This window comes from Microtus ochrogaster, chromosome 4 (assembly GCF_000317375.1).
Source record: "Microtus ochrogaster isolate Prairie Vole_2 chromosome 4, MicOch1.0, whole genome shotgun sequence".
NCBI classification, from domain to species: domain Eukaryota; kingdom Metazoa; phylum Chordata; class Mammalia; order Rodentia; family Cricetidae; genus Microtus; species Microtus ochrogaster.
In genome coordinates, this window is record NC_022011.1 from 49,639,478 (window position 1) to 49,645,221 (window position 5,744).

The 5,744-nt window shown below is 50.1% G+C and overlaps 1 long non-coding RNA gene across 1 annotated transcript in view; it reads right to left on the reverse strand.

Annotated features, from left to right (window-relative positions):
* Nucleotides 1-361: 361 nt before the first annotated feature.
* LOC113455961 overlaps nt 362-5,744 on the reverse strand; it is a 13,121-nt gene continuing 7,738 nt past the window's right edge. Inside the window, exons 2-3 of the long non-coding RNA XR_003376862.1 lie at nt 2,217-2,316; nt 362-869 (exon numbers count right to left, since the gene is read on the reverse strand). This is a non-coding gene — a long non-coding RNA (uncharacterized LOC113455961). The remainder of the gene's footprint in view (nt 870-2,216; nt 2,317-5,744) is intronic.

The window sequence follows — 5,744 nt, forward strand, 5'->3', positions numbered from 1 at the left end:
GACGCGTGGGAAGTAGCTGCTTCACCTGGAGGGGCAGACCTCAAGAAGAGACACATCACGGACTGCACGTCGTCACCTGTGGTCTCACAACACCCCACTTTACAGAGGACATATGTGAAAAAGGAGACATAGTGGTGGGCTGAATGTCGCCCCCTCCCAAAGATGCATCCTTGGAAACCTGCATCTGCCCATGCTTGGGAAAAGGGACTTTGCAAATGGGAATGGGTACAGGATCATGAAGAGAGATCAGTGTGGATTGAAGGCCTTAAATCAAACGACAAGTACCATTATAGGAGACACACAACACACAGGGAAGCACAGAGAGGCTTTAAGAGGAAGAGAAAGAAATTTATTGGCACATTCTCAACCCCAGGAGTACCTGGGAGAGACCGGAAAGACCATCTCTCCAGGAGTCTTGGGAAGAGTCAGCTCCCCCAACCCCCAAGCCTTGATATTGAACTCTGACCTTCAGAACAGGAGAGAATGTGTTTGCTGTGAACCACTCAGTTCTAGCTTGTGGGCCTTCGATGATGTGGTCTCAGGATGCTCAGAAATCTTTATCTGCTCCAGGAAAAACCGAATCCCAGCCTGGATGTGATGTCCTGGACATGGGGCCTGTGCCCCAAGCTCCAGACCTCACCCAAATGGGAAGTTTAGGCGAGCAGAGCGAGGCCCATAGGTGTCCTGGAACCCCATGGATCCCACAGCACATTCAGTCTGTCGTTGGCACTTCCCCTGTGGCTCAGTGAGTGTGGGGCTGGCAGGGAGCAGGCATAAACAGGCAGGCCCCAGTTCGACAGAATGGGAAATAGCAGAGGCTACCAGGGACCGCAGGAGAAGGTCGCTGTCACTGAGTCGGAATTGGGGCACTAGGGAGGACACAAAAGGAATAGGCTGGCTTCAGGAGATAACCCCATGCGACCCCAGAGCAGTGGTTCTCAACATGTGAGTCACGACCCCTTTGGAGGTTCCCCAACCCTTCCACAGGGATCTCCTAAGACCATCAGAAAACATGGATATTTGTATTGCAATTCATAACAGTAGCAAAATGATAGTTATGAAGTAGCGACGAAAATCATTTCATGGTGGAAGCATCACAACATGAGGAACTGTATCAAAGGGCTGAATCATTAAGGTTGAGAACTGCTGCTCTAGATAGATGATAGAAATTTGGCCCCTCGCCTGAGTCTCAGCCTTCCTGCTTCTCCAGTACAGCTAGGCCTCCAAAGCTAGAAGGAACTTGTCTCCCTGTCTGTCCCCAGCCAATAGCCACCAACTCCACAAAAACAACTGAATGCGAGAGAAACAGAGCAAGCGAGTTCATCCAGACTGCCTCTGGTTCCACTAACACAACTACCAGAGTAGCCCAAGAAGATTCCGGAACAGCCTGGAGGGCAGATGACTTGTATCTGAGTCATGCCTGGTCTCAAGGGCCTGGGGCCCTGTCCCTCCCTCCTTCAGGCCTTTAGGACTCTCCCAGGGAGCTGGTAGTGGGATATTTATATATTGGAGGAAGGGCAGCCCCAGCTTGGTCCACGCAGAACTTCCGGTCCTTCAGCCAAGGGGCCAGAGCAGGATGGGAGCACTCCAGAGGCGGCTGGGTCAGGCACGAAAGGTCTCTGGACAAACGCCGACCCTGGGAATGCTGTGTCCCCTCATTTGCCTGCACGTCCGGGGGTCAGTGGTTGTTTTATTAATAGAGGACCCCAAGGAGAAGCTTCACCCCACTGCATGGTCATTCACCTCCCTGTAGAAGCGGAAAAGCATCCAGGGCAGGCTGGATCAGAGACACGGGCGCATCCCCTGGAGGGAGCACAGCCTCAGTTGCTCTGCGGAGGGGGGGCATCTCCCAGAGAGAGCTTGATCTCAGTCATCCTCCGGTGTGAGAAATAAAAAGCTAATTTGCCAGATCTCTGGCTCCCTCAGACAGCAGCTACTCCAAACCAACACCAGTCTCACTGAGACACAAGAAAGCAACGTATTGCCTGGATAGTCACATAACAACACGTAGTCAGCAAAGCCCAGGCGATGGCCTGTCTGCAGGACACTGGTGTGGTCAGAGGTGTCCATAGACAGGGTCCTGTTTAGCCACCTGAACCGATCATGCACAAAAGAATCTCTAGTCCAGCCCTTTGTGCCCTGCAGGGACTCAGCTGAGCCTTCAAAGCCACTAGTCAGTTATATCTTCCCAGGGCTACTCACAAGAAGCTACTCACAAGATGATCCGATTTACAGAAACACAAGCCGTGTCCCTCAGAAAATCCGGTGACTGCAATGGGCTTTTCGGTTCACATCTCTTTGGTTTCCATCTGTCTCCTGGGTGGCATGAAAAACACAAGACATGTTTGTTATTTTCTTTGTTGCTATATAACAAAACACCTGACAAAAGCAATTTAAGGAAGGCAGTGTTTGGGGGCTCACAGTTTGAGGGTACAATCCATCATAGTGGGGAAGACATGGCAACAGGAGCGTGAGGCAGCTGGGGCATCTATACTGAGGAAGCAGAAAGAGAAGGATGCTGGGGCTCTTCTCGCTTTCTCCTTTTTTTTTTTTGGTTTTTTGTTTGTTTGTTTGTTTGTTTGTTTGTTTGTTTCGAGACAGGGTTTCTCTGCAGCTTTGAAACCTGTCCTGGAACTAGCTCTTGTAGACCAGGCTGGTCTCCAACTCACAGAGATCCGCCTGCCTCTGCCTCCAGAGTGCTGGGATTAAAAACGTGCGCCACCACCACCCAGCTCGCTTTCTCCTTTTTATTCAGCCTGAGAGCCCAGACCATGAAATGGCACTGACCACTTTCAAGGTGGATCTTCCTACCTGAATTAACACAATCTAGAAGATTCCTCACAGATCTGCCCAGAGGTTTGTCTCATATGTAACACTAGATGCTGTCAAGTTGACAGTCAACAGTAGTCATCACACATGGGAATTGCACGTATGCACAACACAGATGCAATAGGACGTGGTTGGTTCAAGGCAGCACTTACTGGGGACCCAAACCACAGGCTCAGGGCATCCCAGGGACCTCTGAGACTGTAGACCCGTTTGGGTCCTGCGTGTCAGCAGAGGTGCTAGAACAGGATCAGAAGACTCCAAAAGTGATTCGTGTTGCTTTCCACCACCCTGTGAGCATTTCAAGCCTTGGTTTCTCTATCTAGAAAATAGGACAGCCGTAGCTGGCCGTCCTGAGCCTGAGGCTACCCTAGAAACAAGCCACGTTAGGTAGCTCTCTGATCAAGTCCCTCTGGAAAAGAACTAAAGCACAATCTGGGTAGGCAACTTGTCCCAGCCAGAGAAAAGAGGGAGTCACCAAACGCAGCCATGCCCAAGGCCTGAGGCTCTGAGTTTGGAAGCAAAAGTCCGTTTGCCCAGGACCCAGGCAGGACCCAGGACCAGGTTGGTTTTTCCAGAGACTCTGCACCCTGAGTGGTGCAAGCCTGCCCCCAAGTGGAGACTGATGGAATTTTTGGGTTAGAAGTCCTAGGAAGTATGACTGTCTCCACCAATAGAGGGGTAGGGCAGACAACAAGCCACCACCAGTCAGGGGTGACCAGATTCTAAAAGTCACTGCTCAGTGTGACAGCCTTGCAGTGGCCTTGAAGCTGACCCACGACTCCAGTGGTCATCCTGAAAGGCTTGTGACAGTACAAGGAAGGACTCAGGTAATCAAGGCCTTCTAGTTGAAGAGGCAATGAGTGGGTCCTTAGGGTCTGTCTCACGTTACCCTGACTCTGAAGCTCTCAGGAGTTCTGGGGTGTCCTGAGACTGGTTGGTGGCAGAGTGCTGTGAGGTGGAGGTTGGGCCCTCTTCCCTCTGCCTCACCTGTGCAGCCCACAGACATTGCCAGGAATCTAGTCTCCCAGAGAAATCCCCCAAGATTAGCCTCACCAGCAGCCTCTACTTGAGCAGGATGACTCCAATGCTCCAGCTTTGGACCCCAGCCTCCTTGGTAGGTGGGTTCACAGAGCTACAAGTTAAGAGGAACAGGTACACCTAGGCCATCTGTAGGATGGCCTCAACTACCTCCCTCCAGGCCCACATTGGTCTCCAACTTCCTTCCAGTTACCTGAGTCCTGATTCATAACCCTTTCTCCAGATCAAGAGCAGAAACTGCATCTGAGATCTGGGAAATTCAGACTCCCCAAAGTATGGAGGTAAGTATTGTAAAGAGGCTAAAAGAGCTTTCTCATCTGAATGATGCAGGCCCCATGTGCTGGTTCAAAAGAAAATGGTCCCCAAGGGGAATGGCACTATAAGGAGATGTGGCTTTGTTGAAATAGGTGTGGCCTTGTTGGAGGAAGTAGGTCACTGTGGGGGTGGACTTTGAGGTCTCCTATGCTCAAGCTGCACAGAGTGTGGCACTCAGTTCATTTCCTGTTGCCTGTGGATCAAGAGGTAGAACTCTCAGCTCCTTTTCCAGTACCATGTCTGTTGTATACTACCATGTCCTGCCATAATAATAATGGACTAAACCTCTAAAACTGTAACTCACCCCTCACCCCAATTAAATGTTTTCTTTTATAAGAGTTGCCATGGCTGGGCAGTGGTGGCACATGCCTTTAATCCCAGCACTCGGGAGGCAGAGGCAGGTGGATCTCTGTGAGTTTGAGGCCAGCCTGGTCTACAAGAGCTAGTTCCAGGTTCCAGGACAGGCTCCAAAGCTACAGAGAAACCCTGCCTCAAAAAAACAAAACCCCAAAAAAAAAAAGAGTTGCCATGGTCATGGTGTCTCTTCACAGCAAGAGAAACCCTAAGACATTCCACATTCCATCTATATCTTGAACCCAATGCACTATAAATATGTGGGATAATTGTCAGAGGAATCAAACTGGATAGGTTGGATTTCTTGGTTGATAAAATTAGCCAGAGATTCTAGACTCAGTTTTGTGGCTCAGAATGGTTAAAGGGATCCAACTGTTTGACTAGTTTGTCAAAACACAGCCCAGAAGGTGGGCAACACTAGAATTGAAGCCCAGAACTGCTTTGGTGTGAGAGTGTAGTAGTTTTAATGTAATTGATCTCCAAAAGCTCATAAGGAATGGCATTATTGGGAGGTGTGGCTTTGCTGGAGTAGGTATGGCCTTGTTGGAGGAAGTGTGGACTGGAGTCGGGCTTTAAAGGTCTCACATATGTGCAAGCCATGCCCAACGTCCCAGATCACTTCCTGTTGCCTGCAGGATCAAGATGTAGCTCCTTCTCCATGCTCAGCTCCTCCCCCAGCACCATGTCTGCTTGCATGTCACCATGTCCTGCCATGAATGATGAACTAAATCTCTGAAACCATAAGCCACCCAATTAAATGTTTTCCCTTACAAGAGCTGCCGTGGTCATGGTGTCTCTTCACAGCAATAGAAACTCTAACTAAGACACAGAGGAGAGTGTGCAGAGAGAGGCTCAGTGGATTGGAACGTTAGACTCGATTTATCCCAGCAGGTCTGTTCATCCGTGCTGAGTGGCCCAGAGGACAGCTCACATCTTACCATGACTGTAAGAAGCCATTTTTTCCCAGGGGGTCTCAAGCATCAGTGGGGAACACTGTGCTCTCTCGCCACATTTCAAGAATCGCAATGTGAGCCATTGCCATGTTGGGGCCCACAGCTGCAACGCGGATATTTGATGGGCATAAGGATCAACAATAATATAACATGGGTGGGCTAGAGAGATGGCTCAGCGGTTAAGAGCATTGCCTGCTCTTCCAAAGGTCCTGAGTTCAATTCCCAGCAACCACATGGTGGCTCACAACCATCTGT